The following is a 16023-nucleotide window of genomic DNA, read 5'->3' on the forward strand; positions in this document are numbered from 1 at the left end:
TAACCACCAACATGACTCTACCTGAAGAAAGTGCTTTTAAGCAGATCAAATGATAGATGTGTCTGTCACATCGGAGAAAGGCTTCTGGAAAAATTGAGCCTATTAGGACCTTGATCTGATATTTTCAACCTCTACAACTCTGAGAAGTAAAATTTCATTATTTAAATCATATTCTCTGTGGTATTTTCTTAGCAAATTAATATATCCTCATGTCTGCCAGCATTTTCTGCTGTCATCTAGAAGGTCCTCAGGATTAGCAGAGAAATATAGAAACTAAAAACTATGATTTTAGATTGCCTAGTATCTACTAACACAAAAAAGATATCCCAGAAGCCACCTACTACCATCCTCCAGGACCCAGAAAACAACAGGAATGAGTCAAGTTGCAGGGCAGTAGAAAAAAGTGAATAATGAAAGATCACAGCAGAAGTAAATAAGGAAGGGTTTGGTGCTGTGGTGTAGTGGGTTAAAGCCTTCACCTGCTGTGCATGCATCCCATATGTTGCTGCTAGGAGACCAGGTGTTCCACTTCCAATCCAGCTCCCTACTAATGTGCCTGGGAAATCAGTGGAAGATGGACCATGTTCTAGGGTGCTGGCACCCCTATGAGAGACTTGGAAGAAGCATCTGGCCTTTCAAATAAATAAATAAATCTTAAAAAAACAGAAGCAGTGTGAGTACTGTTGGAAAAACAGACACATAGTTCAATGGAAAAGAATAGGCAGCTGAAATAAACTGACTTTTCTACAGGCAACTCCTATTTAACAAAGGAAAGAAAACAAACAGGAAAAAGAAGAATCCCTTTAGCAAATGGTTTAAAGGAAAGTGATTATCCATATGTAGAAGCCTGAAAAGATACCCCAACACCTCATACACTATGTAAAAGCAACTCAAGGTGAATTAAAAGTCTAAATATAAAACCAAAAACTAAGTAAACATATGAGAAACTATAAAACATTAGCATAGACAACAGTTTGCGTAAGATTCCAAAAGCACAAGTAACAAAAATAAAATATACAAATTTGAGCATATAAAATTAAGATACATCTTCACAACAAAGTAATCAACAGAGTGAAGATACAATGGACAGAATGGCAGGAAACATTGAAAACTCTGACTATGACAAAAGATTGATAGCCAGAACATACATATATAGAACTGGAAAATCTCCAAACAAGAAGCAAAATGTACAGTTAAGAAGTGGGCAATGATCAGAATAGATGTTTCTGAGAAGAAGAAATCTCAATGGTCAAGACATAGATGAACATGCCCAATATCACTAGCCATTAGGGAAATGTAAATCAAAACCAATAGCAGACTCCATCTGTGGGAGAAGACAATGCTTGGGTTTTCATTTGTGCAACAAGTGGGTTTAGAGGACCCTGTTCACCATTAGAGGGCAGAGCCTACATGGAAGTAAGGAAACCTTAATGTTTTCCTAATGGGCTTGTTAAATTCTTGACCAGTGCCAATTACCTTTGCCACAAACTTTCCAGTCTCACTACTTTCCTTCTTCCTCTTCTCTGTGGCTTGCAAAAACAGTATACCTTCTATATACTGAGGATACTTTTGTTTTGTTTTATTCCTTCTGTCTCATGATGTTCCTCTAAGAAATCACAACCCTCCAAGTATTCATTCATTTATGCAGTCTTCAGTTTTCATGGGCTACTACATGGCAAAGTACTAGGTTAAAGCAAAGGTATAGGTCAGGAACTGAGCAAAGTTCACAATGATGAAGCCATTGGGGAAGTGAACCTGATGGAAGACCTCTCTCTCTCTCTCTCTCTCTCTCTCTCTCTCTCTCTCTCTCCCTCTCTCCCTCTCCTTCTCTCTCTGTGTAACTCTGATTTTCAAATAAATAAATAAATCTTTAAAAACTAACTAACTAAATATACTAATAACCTGGTGGCAACACCGTTCTATCAGAACATGTGAAGCACTCAAACACAGTTTGTTCCAGAAAGTCAGCCATAGGTTTCAAGGGCACATCTTCTACTCCACTTGTGAACATCTCTGTGGGGGGTAAGGGGCACTTATTTCTTCCCCTCTTCTTTCTTACCACTCTCACAGTTATAACTTCTTGATGCTTCCACAGACCAGTCTCTATGAAACTGTAGAACTAATATCCTCCCATGTCAAAAATGTCATGGGTTTAAACACAGAACCCAAAATAAGACAAGTAACTGGCCTTCTTAATTACACAGTGTGGAATGTAAGATTCTCAGTGGATCACTGGGTAACTGCAAAATACTGGGCAGAGAAAAACTGTAACTTATCTGTATTTATGATGCTGTAATTCTCCACTTTATGCAAACTCAGATTAAAAGAGCTCCAAGTAGTGGGCAGCACTGCTGCATAGTGGGTAAAGCTACTGCCTGCAGTGTCAGCATGCTATATGGGTGCCGGTTGGGAACCTGGCTGCTGCACTTCCCATCCAGCTCTCTGCTGTGGCCTGGGAAAACAGTAGAAGATGGCCCAAATCCCTCATCTCCCGCACCCACCTATGAGACCTGGACAAAGCTCCTGGCTTCTGGTTTTGGATCGAAACAGCTCTGGCCATCTGTCTTTGCTTCTGCCACTCTGTAACTCTGCCTTTCAAATAAATAAATCAATAATTATTTTTTAAAACAGCTTCATCTCAGAAGAAGCTCCTGGCTACTGGCTTCAGACTGGCACAGCTCCAGCTGTTGCTGCCAATTGGGCAGTGAACCATCGGATGGAAGATGACTTTCTCTCTCTCTCTCTCTCTCTCTCTCTCTCTCCCTCTCCCTCTCCCTCTCCCTCTCCCTCTCTCTCCTCTCTCTGTGTAACTCTTTCGAATGAATAAATAAATCTTTAAAAAAAGTAGCTTCAGTTATTGACAACACAGTAGACTTGCATTAATTTTAGTTCCCTTCTCACTTTGCAAAGGGATCAGTGGCAGGTCAAAACAGTTGACAGCCTTGCTAACAGGAGAAGAAATAGCTGAAGACAGAATATGAAAAGCAGCCAAATACATCATCAAAGAAAGAGAAGTGGACCCCATCCAACACAAACCTTTAAAAGTGGATGCTCACAATTAATGAGTGAAACAGCTGCCCACTGAAATCTTGTCTGGGGGGGGAAGATGTCCTAAGTTCTGCTTCTGTAAACTCCAGTCATAAATCTGCCCTAATAAATCTGTCCCTGGCATCTCTTTTACAAACATACTGGACCCACTAACCATTGGAAATGTGGTCCTAAGTCATGTAGGCTGCCATTTAAACCCACCAATGCTGTAACAGCTAAGAAACTTGAATTTGATGCTCAATTCTCAGGAAATCATTCCAGCTGAGCCTAGGGCCATTAATAGAAACTCCTTGGATCCTCCACTGGCTCTGTGCCTGTTTGAAAGAAGGGAGTTTTCCCACCCCAGGTTTCTGGAACAGCTTCAAATTCCACATTGGAAAAGTCTGATAATTAATACTTGAGAGGGATCAATGCACAAAGCAGCTATTCACGCTTCACACTGCTCCCCACCAGGAAGATGAGGTGCAGGATGAGAGCAGTGGGGCAGATCCTAGTCAGATCCTCCTTCCCACCCCTCTGCTGCCCAGGCTCCCTGCTGAAGGGATCCAGCCCCACCCTGCAGGAACCAGCCCAGAAAACATCAAGAGGCCCTGCCAGACTGCATTCTGAGACCACCCACAGTGGGAACCCGGCTTATTTAACCGTGGAGAGTGGGAGTCTTCCCGCCTTTTTCCCTGCGTGTGCAGGTTCGCAGAATGCTGCCCTCTCTCTCCTGTAACCACTAAATAAAGCACATTAGGGACAGTTTGGGTAAGGTTCTGCAGGAGAGAGTCTGGGCGCTGGGAGCCTGGGAAGCAGAGGTGAGAGACAGAACAGCCCGGGTCCCAGCCCTGACCTCGGGGAAGCTGCCATGATCGCTGGTGCCCTGGCGCTCACCCTTCTCCCACACACATCCCCGCCCCTTCCTGCACACCAAACCTGCAGCAGAAAGTCCCTGGAGCAGGTACCCTTTCTTCCTGGACACACAGGGAGTGAAGCAGGGAGTGCGGTTAAGTCCCTGGTACGTGGGATCCACAGGTGGAGGATGAAGAGGGAAGAAGCAGCAGGAGGCAGGCTCAGGGTGAGCACTTGGAAACTGCCTGGGATCGCACCTGCAGAGAAGGAGATGCAGTAAATGCCAGAGAAGGAGCAGCACAGCCCCCAGGGCTGACCCTGATCAGGGAATGAACTCCTTCTGGTCCAACTCAGAGCCCCAGGGACTGGTAGTAGCACGTGCATGCACACAGGCATTTGGAAGGCAGAATAGGTCAGAGCTCCTCGGGACTCTGGGAAATGGAGTCCAGGCCGCAGCATCCCTGGAGACACCAGCTAGCCCCACCAAAGGCTGCAGTCGGGGGTGGGTGCCCACAACCAGAGGGCATTTGCTTTTGTTCAGTCCCTCCTTCCTTTCCTTCCCACCCCAAAATCTCAGGGATCAGTTGTTCTTCCTTTCCTGAATCAAATCTGAAAGAGTGACACTCACTGCTGCTAACTGACCCCAAATCCTGGCTCCCTCATAACCTCTGTCTCTTCCAGAAAAATCTTATTTACTACTTTGGCCCTAGAAATCATAAAGGACTATGATAGAATGTAACTTAACAGAGGTGTAGAAGGCATGGTTTAATATCCAGTTTTGAGAATACAATTTTCATTTGTGTTTTATTGATGTTTATAGTTCTTTTAAGATTTATTTATTTATTTGGAAGTCAGAGTTACAGAGAAGGAGAGGCAGAGAGAGAGAGAGAGAGAGGTTTTGCATCTGCTGGTTCACTCCCCAATTTGCAGCAGCACCACAGTGCCGACCCCTTATAGTTCTTATCCAATCATTTTACACTGTCTTTTTATTCATCTAGTACAGAGACAGAAGAATGGACACAGAGTTAACATAGCTGAGTATTCAAGGAGACAGGTTATGGGGTTAAATGCCTTATATCATATCATTTATACCTTAGATTAATTCTGGGGACAGTATTATCTGGAGTTTACAAAGTAGAAACTGAATGGAAAGAGCTTAGAAAAACATGGTGTTTTTTAATATCATTAAAAAGTCTAAGTTAAAGGCCAATCAAGGGGCCAGCACTGTGGCATAGCAGGTAAAGCTACTGCCAGCATTGACATTCCATATGGGTGGAGGTTGAGTCCCGGCTACTCTCCAACTCTCTGCTATGGCCAGGGAAAGTGGTGGAAGATGGCCCAAGTCCTTGGGCAGCTGCACCTGTGTGGGAGACCCAGAAGAAGTTCCTGGCTGCTGGCATCAGATCAGTAGAGCTCCAGCCATTATGACCAATTGGTGAGTGAACCAAAAGTTGGAAGATCTCTCTCTCTCTCTCTCTCTCTCTCTCTCTCTGTCCCCTTCTACTCTGTGTAATTCTGACTTTCAAATAAATAAATAAATCTTTTTTAGAGAGCCAATCAACATACAACACTAGCTTAAAAATCTTTCTTTTGTCTTGGGTCTCAGTTTTTAAAATCTGATTTCTCAAAGGGAAAAATGTGAGAGAGATGAAGAGTACCTACAAAAATAATTTACTGCAGTTATTTACTGTAATAATTCACTGTAATGATGTGCTGTAATTTACTGTAATAATTTACTGTAAAGAACCACATAGGATTATAACTTGTCTAGAAAACAAAGGAGATTCAAAATTGCTATTATTTCATGGTTATTTTTTCTTATTTTGAATATCAGGATAGTATATAAATATTATGCACTCCTAGGTATTTGTGTGTTGTTTGATATGTTTTATTTTTTAAGCAGAAATTCAAAGAGATAACTGGGTAACATGGAGTTCTGTGTTTCTGATTACTTCTCTCAATTAGAGATCATGGGATTAGAGTTGGTGCTAGATTAAGAATGCTTCCATCTTTATCCACTGACTTCACACCAGCATTTACTATGTTGAACAATATTCTTTGGGTAGATTGCTCTTTCTTGTCAGACTGTAAACTTCATGGGGTCTAGAAACATATTTGCTTTGACATTAAAACTCAGCATCTTGACAGTCTTTTAGTTGAATAAATACATGATATACAAAATAAATATTTCTTCCCCTCAAGAACTGCCTAATAGAGAAGAAAATAGAAATCAATTTGATGACTCTCAGTATTAGGTGAATATATAATTTGTTGTTCTGACATAAGCTTGGTCATAAAAAGGGCATATGAATAATTACACAGAGTTGAAGTGTATGAACACCTAGGGCCAAGCGGGTTAAATGTTCAGCCTAGCTATGTAAGGCATTCCATGTCAATAGGAGAGGAAGGAGGAAGAGGGGAGGGAGTGTAGGTGGGAAGGTGGTTACGGTGGGAAGAATCACCATGCTCATTAATTAGCAGCAAAGAGAGAATCTGTGATCATTTGTTGCTTAAGAAAGGGTGATAGGCATTATTTAATTATAATGCAGGCATCAGTGTTTTCCTGTTTCTGAAATAGGAAGTCTATAACTCAGAATTCCTTGCTGTTTCATCAAAAACAATTCAAAACAAAAACCTAATTAAGCATAAGAGGAAGTTATGCATTAGAAGTCTATTCTAATCTCTAGGAGGTTCAGGGGTTGGAAAATTCATCCAACATCTTGCTGCAAAATGTCCCATACATTTTCCATGACCACTACCCGTAAGCATAAGCTCTTTTAAAAAAAAGATTTATTTACTTGAAAGTCAGAGTTACACAGAGAGAGGAGAAGCACAGAGAGAGAGAGAGAGAGGAAGAGAGAGAATCTTCCATCTGCTGGTTTACTCCCCAATTGGATGCAATGGCCAGAGCTGACCTGATCCAAAGCCAGGAGCTAGGAGCTTCTTCCAGGTCTCCCATGTGGGTTCAGGGGTCCAAGGACGAGGACCATCTTCTACTGCTTTCTCAGGCCATAGCACAGCTGGATCAGAAGGGGAGCAGCCGGGACTTGAACTGGTGACCATATGGGATGATGGCACTGCAGGTGGCAGCCTTACCTGCTACACCACAGCACCAGCCCCCATAAGCCCTATCTTCTGCAGAACCAGCACCCCAGACACCAGCCACCACATGGCATCCCATGGCACACTCACCCCTGGCAATGTTCTGCAGCTCCTGCTCCTCTCCACTTTCACGGGAAGAATCTGCAACTCCTTTTTTTCATGCAAGTAATTCTGATTCAGATGATGCCCCTGACACAATTGGCTGGCAAGTGCCATGGCATGTGTCCATGACCTAGCTAAATGCAAAGCTGGAACATTTTAACCTTTTCACTGCCATGGTGAGACACGGTCTCCATCTAATGAAGTAGGGGATTTTTCAGGAAGTCTAGAGAATCAAATATGACAAAATGACATATCTTAACCACAGAGTGTCGTAGTACAGATGATGAGAACCCAAAATATATTTTTCTATCTTTTCTTTTCTGAGTTAAGTGCCTAAAAACAAAGCCAATGAGGGTTAAACAGACCCATTCTTAAAATTCTTTAACATCTTCATTTTCATCCAAATTAATATATTACTTGAAGAAAATAAATTTTACATAAATGAAAATGCAGTACCACAGACAAGAGTACAGAACATAAGCCATCAGTTAGCTTCAAACCATCTGGGTCCATTAATGTGTTCTTCCAGAACCAAAGCTGCAGTACAATAGAACCACAGCCTCTGACATTCCTCCTCCACCCTGATGGATCTTGGGTTTTCCTCCCACCTCCCCTCTCCTGTGAATACATCAGTAGCAGGACAAATGGAATCCAAAGATACGATGATGTTATTTAACATGGAATAAACAGTGTTTTAGTCAGTACAATCCTCAATACTACAATAATAATTCCGAGTTCACTGATTATGAAAGTAAGTATATGAAATCTATTCCTAAGTAATCATAACATCGAGAGCTGAATGTAGACTTTCAGAGTGAAAGAAACAGAGAATTGTGTAGAGATATGTATCTCTATAATACAGATTTACTGCTGTAATTTATAGACAGTACACCATGTTTGTATTTTTCTTTTTTTGCAGTCTGGAATAGTTTATTACATCCAGCTTGTCACTTTGGAAATTTTATGATTAGACACTAATATATAACAAATTTTGAATCCTTACAGATAATATAGAGCACCCCAGGCCCTCCCAAGGCCAGAAAACAGACCAAGAGCTCATAGACTAGCTGCAACTGCAAGAAGCAGATGAAGATATCATCAGAAAGATACATATTCCTGCAGTGTGGCTGCTGAGCAGTTCTGCCCTTATGGATCTCATCTCTGTTTCAGATCATTAAAGAAAGTTACATGCTTTCTGATATTTCTAAAGATTTCACTAATGAGAATCTAAGATATCTTCACTACGCTAAGAGCCTCAGAACAGCCCAAAGACTTGGGCCATCTTCTACTGCTTTCCCAGGCCATAGCAGAGAGCTGGATCAGAAGAGGAGCAGCCAGGACTAGAACCAGAGCCCATATGGGATGCTGGCACTTCAGGCCAGTGCTTTAACCCGCTGTGCCACAGCACTGGCCACAATGTAGTGTTTCTAATAGAAGAGTTGGTTAAGTCACTAACTCCTCTAACATACAAGTTAAGTATTAGTTTTTAAACTCTGATTCATTCATGAGAAAAACAAAAGGCTAATTTTCTCTATTTGCTTCTGGGTATGTAAATTTTCTTCTAAGAAATTAATCATGACTTTTACATCTCAGACCCTATTATGAGTAATAGAGAATATTGTGGGGTCCTATGCTCATTCTATCAAAGGAAAATTTCTCCAATTAAAGAAAACATTATGGGCATCCCATATGGGCACTGGTTTGAGTCCTTCCTGCTCCACTTCTGATCCAGCTCCTTGCTATGGCCTGGGAAAGCAGTAGAAAATGGCCCAAGTGCTTGGGCCCATGCACCTTCATGGGAGACCAGGAAGAAGCACCTGGCTCCGGGCTTTGAATTGGCATAGTGTCAGCTGTAGTGGCCATTTGGGGAATGAACCAGCAGACGGATGACCTTTTTTTCTGTTTCTCTCACTATCTTTATCTCTACCTGTCAAATAAATTAAAAAAAATTGAGTTCACACTGCTGGCTTCAGCCTGACCCAGTTCTGGCTGTTGCAGGCATTTTGGGGAGTAAAGCAGAGAATCAGAGTGCATTTTCATTCTCTCTCCCTCTGACTCTCAATTAAGTAAAAAAAATAATAATAAAGGAACTCAAACAGGACTAAAGGTAATAATATAGGTAAGTGTCCCATTTCTTTCATATGACCAACTACTAGGTACTGAAAGTTTTCATTTTTTCCACTCACCACATCCTTTGCCCATGGCATTTAATTTCCTAGGTTTTAATTTTTCTTTTCCCTAGGTAAAACATGACCACTTGGTGCCAGTGCTGTAGCGTGAGGTAAGACACTGCCTGCACTCAGAATCAGCCCTAAAGGCACTCGGATCTGGCTGAAAAGCCCATGAGAGTATTTCAGGCATGGAAAGCCAAGACACTAAGGCAAAAAGATCTCTGTGAGTGAGATCCCAGTGGAAAGAACAGGTCTTCAAAGAGGGAGGTGCCTTTCTCTGAAGGGAGGAGAGAACCTCCACTTTGACTAGGACCTTGTCTAAACAAGATAAGAGTCGGAGAACTCAAGGGGCTTCCATAGCCTTGGAAACTCATGACTGGTGCATAGGGAGATTACTGATGCCATAAACAGGAGTGTCAATTTGTAAAGTCAACAACAGGAGTCACTGTGCACTTACTCCTCATGTAGGATCTCTGTCCTTAATGTGCTGTACACTGAGGCTTAATGCTATAACGAGTACTCAAACAGTATATTTCACTTTGTGTTTCTATGGGGGTGCAAACGATTGAAATCTTTACTTAATGTACACTAAACTGATCTTCTGTTAAAAAAAAAAAAAAGAAAAGAAACTATCAATTCCCAACTTGACTCCCACTGGGATTAAACATGACAATAGGTCTGATCTGATTTCATCATCATTTAAAAAAAATCATCTATTATTTTTCACTTTATGTTTCTGTGTGGGAACAAACTGTTGAAATCCTTACTTAAGGTATACTAAGCTGATCTTCTGTATACTAAGATAATCGAAAATGAATCTTGATGTGAATGGAAGGGGAGAGGGAGTGGGAAAGGGGAGGGTGGTGGGTGGGAGGGACGGTATGGGGGGGAAAGCCATTGTAACCCATGAGACGTACTTTGGAAATTTATATTCATTAAATAAAAGATAAAAAAAAAATAAAAATAAAAAAAAAAAAAGACACTGCCTGCAATGCCAGTATCCCATATGGGTGCTATCTGAGTCCCAGCAGCTCCCCTTCAAATCCAGCTTCTGCTAATGGTCCCAGAAAAGCAACAGAAGATAACTGGGGCCCTGCCACCCACATGGGACACCCAGATGAAGTTCCTATCTTCAGTCTGGCCCAGCCCAGGCCACTGCAGCCACCTGAGGAGTAAACCAGCAGATAGATAATCTGTCTCTTCCACTCTGCTACATTTTCAAATACATGCATCAATCTTCCTTTAAAAAATAAAAATAAAAACCACTTAAGCTTTCAAAGGTATACAAGAAAGAAGCTTACAGCACTGATAAATTCAGGACCTAAAACATTTTCATGATTGAAAAAAGCAAAGCAAAGAGCAATATACAGAATGATACTGAGTGGGTTTTTAAAAGCATATATTTTGGTCCCTAAATCTCTAAACCATGAACATCATTATTACATAAATATATTTATATATTTTTAAGATTTGTTTTATTTACTTGAGAAAGGTCTTCCATCTGCTGGTTCACTCCCCAAATTACTGAAAACCTGGGGCTGGGCCAGGGCAAAGCCAGGAGTAGGGGCCAGTGCTATGGCACAGCAGATTAACACCCTGGCCTGAAGCACTGGCATCCCATAAGGGCGCTGGTTCAAGACCCGGATGTCCCACTTCTGATCAAGCTTTCAGCTTATGGCCTGGGAAAGCAGTAGGAGATGGCCCAAGTCCTTGGGCCCCTGCACCTAAGTGGGACACCTGGAAGAAGCTCCTGGTTCCTGGCTACAGATCAGTGCAGCTCCAGTCATTGCAACCAGTTGGGGAGTAAATCTTCGGATAGAAGACCTCCCTCTCTCTCTCTCTCTCTTTGTGTGTGTGCGTGTGTGTGTGTGTAACTCTTTCAAATAAATAAGCAAATCTTTAAAAAAAAAAAAAAGCCAGGCATCAGGGAAATTTCATCCAGGTCTCTCGCTTGGGAGCAGGACCCAAGGATTTGTACCATATGCTGCTGCTTTCCCAGGTATGTTAGCAGGGAGCTGGATCAGAAGTAGAACATACAATTGGTGCCCATAGAGGATGCTAGTGCTGCAGGTGTTGGTATAACCCATTTTGCCACAGTGCTGGCCCCATAGCAATTTTTAATTCCTAGTAATTAACAGGGAAGAAAGAAGTATGGCAGGATACATTTTTTAGAAAAATTATTTTATTTATTTGAAAAAGTTATATAGAGAGGTAGAGAGTGAGGTAGAGAGAGAAAGAGAGAGAGAGAGAATCTTCTGTCTGCTGGTTCACGCCCCAAATGGCTACAGTGGACAGAGCTGAGCTGATCTGAAGCCAGGAGCCAGGAGCTTCTTCTGGGTCTCCCACATGAGCGAAAGGGCCCAAGGACTTGGGCCATGCTCTACTGCTTTCCCAGGTGCATTAGCAGGAGGCTGGACTGTAAGTGGAGCAGCCGGGACTCTACCAGCACTCATATGGGATGCCTGTATTTCAGGCCAGGCTTTAAACTGATGTGCCACAGTGCTGGCTCCAACAGGTGACCTTTTACTCTCAATAATCTCTTCTTGGTTTTGGCAGCAGTTTGTAATTTTTTGTTTATTTGCCTTCTTCTTCATCTATATTTTTAAAAAAATTACAAAAAGTTCCAGCACCCTGAGAACCTCCATCACAAGGGCATACAATCAGATGTTTGTCCAGAAAAGGGTGGTGTAGATGCAATGTGGAAAATACAAGGTGAGTTGATTCATCTTTCTCAGGCTGTGGTTTCCATGGGCAACTTTGACAACCAACTGCCTTATTTGTTCCTCTTCCACAGAGTGTAAAACATGTTAAGTCATCCTATTTAGCCAAAAGCCAGTGGCAACACTTCAATATGTCATCAATCCAGGGCCAGCATTGTGGCACAAAGGGGTAAGTTGCCAACTGCAACAGCAGCATGCCTTCACTTCTTATCCAGCTCTTTGCTTGGGAAAGCAGCAAAGATTGCCCAAGAGTTTGGGTTCCTGCACCCACATGGGGGACTGGGACAGAGTTCCAGGGTCCTGGCTTCGGCCTGGCTCAGGCACAGCTATTGTGGCCATTTCGAAGTGAGCCAGCAGATGAAAGATAGAGATCGATCTCTCTCTCTCTCTCTTCCTTTTACCTAAACATACATTATATAAATAAATGAAAATGCATCAATATAGCAACTTTTTGAGGAAAAGTCTTCTGATTATTGTAGGTATTGTCTCAATGCATAAAAATATTCAGACACAAAAATTATAAACTGATTGATATTTATATTTTGCAACCACATACTTTTCAGAAAAAATTGTCTGCCACTCAGCATCAGGTATCAGTCTGAAAGCATTCATTAAAAAAATCAAGTAATTTCACTAAACACAAAAACATCTAGTATAGGCTGCATATAAACCAGTGGCTTCCATGGGTATACACAGATTGATTTTTGTTAATTTACAGGGATCACTGCACTTCCCTGGCATGGAGCTGTCTGAAGAGTTTAAACACTGATGGGTGTGGCATTATTTCTGATATTTGCTTATTATCCAGAGTGCATTTATTAAATATCTATCATGAACGCCACACTCTATAAATCTATTTCAAATATGTTGATATTTAATGGTACTTACACACTTACAAACTGAGTTAATCCTCCTAACTTCTCTCTGGAATAGCTATGCCTTTGACATTGCCTTTTTTCACACATATGGAAATGCATAATATGCTTCTGTATGGTACTTCAGAATTTATAAAAGGCTTTTCAGGTAAGATTTACATAACATCATGTTAAAGTGGCCAAAGGACAGTCTTCTCATTACAGAGGGGAGAGGTATGAAGTGACTCTCTGAACAGTTACTCAGATTCTATCAGTCAGGTTCAGAATCTTATTAGGTATCAGATACACATCTAGATTTTTTCCCTACTGTCTCTTTGTCAGAATTCTCAGCCTATGAGTGAACTTCAGTCTGAATGAATGCTAATATTCAAGGTTCTAAGTGAAAAAATTACTGAGGTTTGTATTGGTGAGTAAAGCATGTGTCTAAATGTTACTTGCATTTAATAATAAGTATTGAATCATATGAAACTGAATATAAGATTATGCAAATTTTTAAGATGAAGAGCATAAATTTAAAACCACATTCTTACATTTTGCAAGCGTGTTGAAACACCTTACTGGAGCATGTGTTTGGCATAGTGGTAAAGCCTTCCACATCCCAGTCAGAATGCCCAGGGCTCAAGCCCTAGCTCTGCTTCTGCTTCTGGCTTCCTGCTAACAGAACCCTGGGAGGCAGCAGCTGATGGTTCAAGTACTTGAGTCCCTGCCACCTGTGTGGGAGACCCACACTGAGTTCCTGGCTTCAGCCTGACCCAGCTCTGGTTGGTGCAGACATTTGAGGAATGAGCAATAAATGGAAGGGCTCTCTCTGCCTTGCAAATAAACAAAAATAAATATACAGACATTTACTTAAGGTGTCTTGCTCACTTTTAAATGATTTCCCTTTTCACAGTAAAATGCCTAACTGTCCTCTTTAGTTACAATGCATGTTTTGCTCTCCATGTCCACTCCTGAGCTCCAAGTACTGGCAGCTCACCCTAGCATGCTGACTGGTTCCAATGTTCAAGTACTCATCTCCCATTCTCTTTTGGTGGGTCTACTGGAAAGAAAGGAGAGTATCTACAGTAATTAATATCTTACTGTTGCTCTTGCTGTCTACCTGCAGGCCTGAAGGATGACCACCTGAATACACACTGTGAAGTTCTGGACGTAGTTTCCAAACTTCAGTCACTTTGCAGCTGAGGGACTCTGTCCTCGTCAATCACCTGAAAGCCTGTAGGAGTAGGGAGAAGCTGTGTTTGAAGAATTCACAAATACAGTGCATTGAAGCCAACCACTACACCCCTAATTCAGGGTTCTGGCAAATCCCAAACCAGGAGTTTGGGACCAGGAGTGGTTCAGGAGGTGACCTCGACTCCTTACTCTGAACAGCCCCAAAGTGCCTGGTGCACCCAGTGGGAGTTCAGCACCTCGACCTCCCACCCTCCTGCCCTTGCCACCAGGGCGCCCGGCTCCCAGAGCCTCCAGGAGGCCTGCAGCAGACCCGCAGGTCCAGGTGCACTGGGATGTGCATCCAGAGCTAACCCAAAATACAGGCCCAACTCAAGTGTCACCTCCCCACAAAGTCACTGTCTCCTACTCCCTCCCGGAAGGCTGTAGGCCAGCACCCAGCACCAGGAGTCACAGCATTTGGGGTTCACCCACTCTCCCATGAAGGAAGATGCCCCTGTGGGAACCCCGCTCCACCTGCGGGCAGGGCTGGGGGAAGAAGAGCCGAGCCAGCCTCCACACTAGGACTCCAGCCTGAGAAAGTCCAGGGCCCCAGCGCCCTTGTCGGGCATGGGGTCTCCCTAAGTGTGCTCTGAGCCAGGGCCTCAGCCATCAGCAGCTCCCTTGCTTCCAGAATCTGCTGCAGGGCAGCTCAGGCTCAGCCCAGCAGGGGGCTTGGGCCAATCCTTGCTGCCCTGGGGCAGGACCAGCGCTGCCAGACCCACCCCATGCCAGGCTGGCTATAAAGGCGGTGGTCATTGGTGGGCAGCTGTTAGTTGTGGTGTGTGCGGGTGACATGGGTGGTGTTAGGTTCTTGGGCATTTAGTACCTTGGGGCTAGAATGCAGGCAGTGGCCCGAGAGTCAGGAGGGGCAGAAGATGAGGCAGACCTGGTGAGTGCAACCGCCCACCTCTCCCGCCAGCCCTGCTGGCTGAGGCTTGCAGCACATGCTGCACTTGGGGAAGCAATGATGGCCAAGTCTCAGCAGGAAAACCAAGTGCGCAGTGCTGATTTGCTCACTGACGCAGCATCTGTGTGGTCTGCATGGGCAGACAGGGGGAAGGGCTTGGTAATAGGGTGCTGGAGGCGCACTGGGCCCTCGTGCAGCTGCCTGCTGTAGGCATCCAGGGCAGCAGAGTCCTGCGGGGTCCCTAGAGATCCTGGCCATGCTGTGCCTTCCATCATCCACCCTCCTGCACTGCTGCTGGGGGCAGTGCTTCTGCCGTTGATATCTCATTGGAGTCCATGGTCATTTTCTCATGATGGGCTGATCTCACACAGTGACAATCATGGAACAAATCACTGTTCTGTGGCATCTGCCTCCCAGGAGCATTGCAGGTGGACAGGGAGACATGGGTGACTGGTGGCACCTCCTGTGTGTGGTCTCTGGCCCATCCAGGACCGAAGGTGGAAAAGGAAGGAGAGGTTCCGGCTCAAGGCAGTCCCGCTGCGGGTTCCATCAGGTGCAAAATGTCTCCTGATTGCGGTTAACCTTGCAGGGAAACTGTCTCTTTTTGTGGGCCAGAGACAGCATCTGCTTTATTAGCTGTGCAGTGTATTGATAATTAAAATTTGGGCAGTCCTATCTTTAGTCCGCACAGTGTAGTTACATTCTGAGGAACTGATGAAACTGCTCAGTACTTCAGGGCTGAGTTTAATATTAGGTGGGTAAGCCTGTTGTTGGCTTTTGGTTTATAGCTATTGGGTGACTTTATTTGGTAAAAATGCATTCAGGCTCAGTAGTGAATGGTCTTTTTTTTTTAAGATTAAGAGTATTGAAGACCGGGTTGAGCTACCTATGGCAAAACTCCACCATTCCTGGGAAGGCCACAATTGGCAAGAAAAGCAGGTAGCAAGCTTTCATCAAGTAAGTTGAGATTCCTGTGTTTGCAATCTGGAGAGCTCACTGAAGAGCTGGGATGGGAACTGCTCTGAGCACAACTCATTAGAGAACTGCTCTTG

General features: G+C 43.4%; 1 protein-coding gene across 7 annotated transcripts in view; it reads right to left on the reverse strand.

Annotated features, from left to right (window-relative positions):
* The window catches only part of LOC100341393 (putative ankyrin repeat domain-containing protein 19), a 193149-nt gene that overhangs the window by 88032 nt on the left and 89094 nt on the right, over positions 1-16023 (reverse strand). For 5 of the 7 annotated variants that reach the window (XM_070055856.1, XM_070055848.1, XM_070055855.1 and 2 more), the window contains one exon: positions 1477-14065. The gene's annotated coding sequence lies outside the window, so the exon portion shown is untranslated. The remainder of the gene's footprint in view (positions 1-1476; positions 14066-16023) is intronic. The other 2 variants (XM_070055850.1, XM_070055849.1) reach the window with 2 other exon arrangements.

This window comes from Oryctolagus cuniculus, chromosome 13 (assembly GCF_964237555.1).
Source record: "Oryctolagus cuniculus chromosome 13, mOryCun1.1, whole genome shotgun sequence".
In the NCBI taxonomy this organism is placed as follows: domain Eukaryota; kingdom Metazoa; phylum Chordata; class Mammalia; order Lagomorpha; family Leporidae; genus Oryctolagus; species Oryctolagus cuniculus.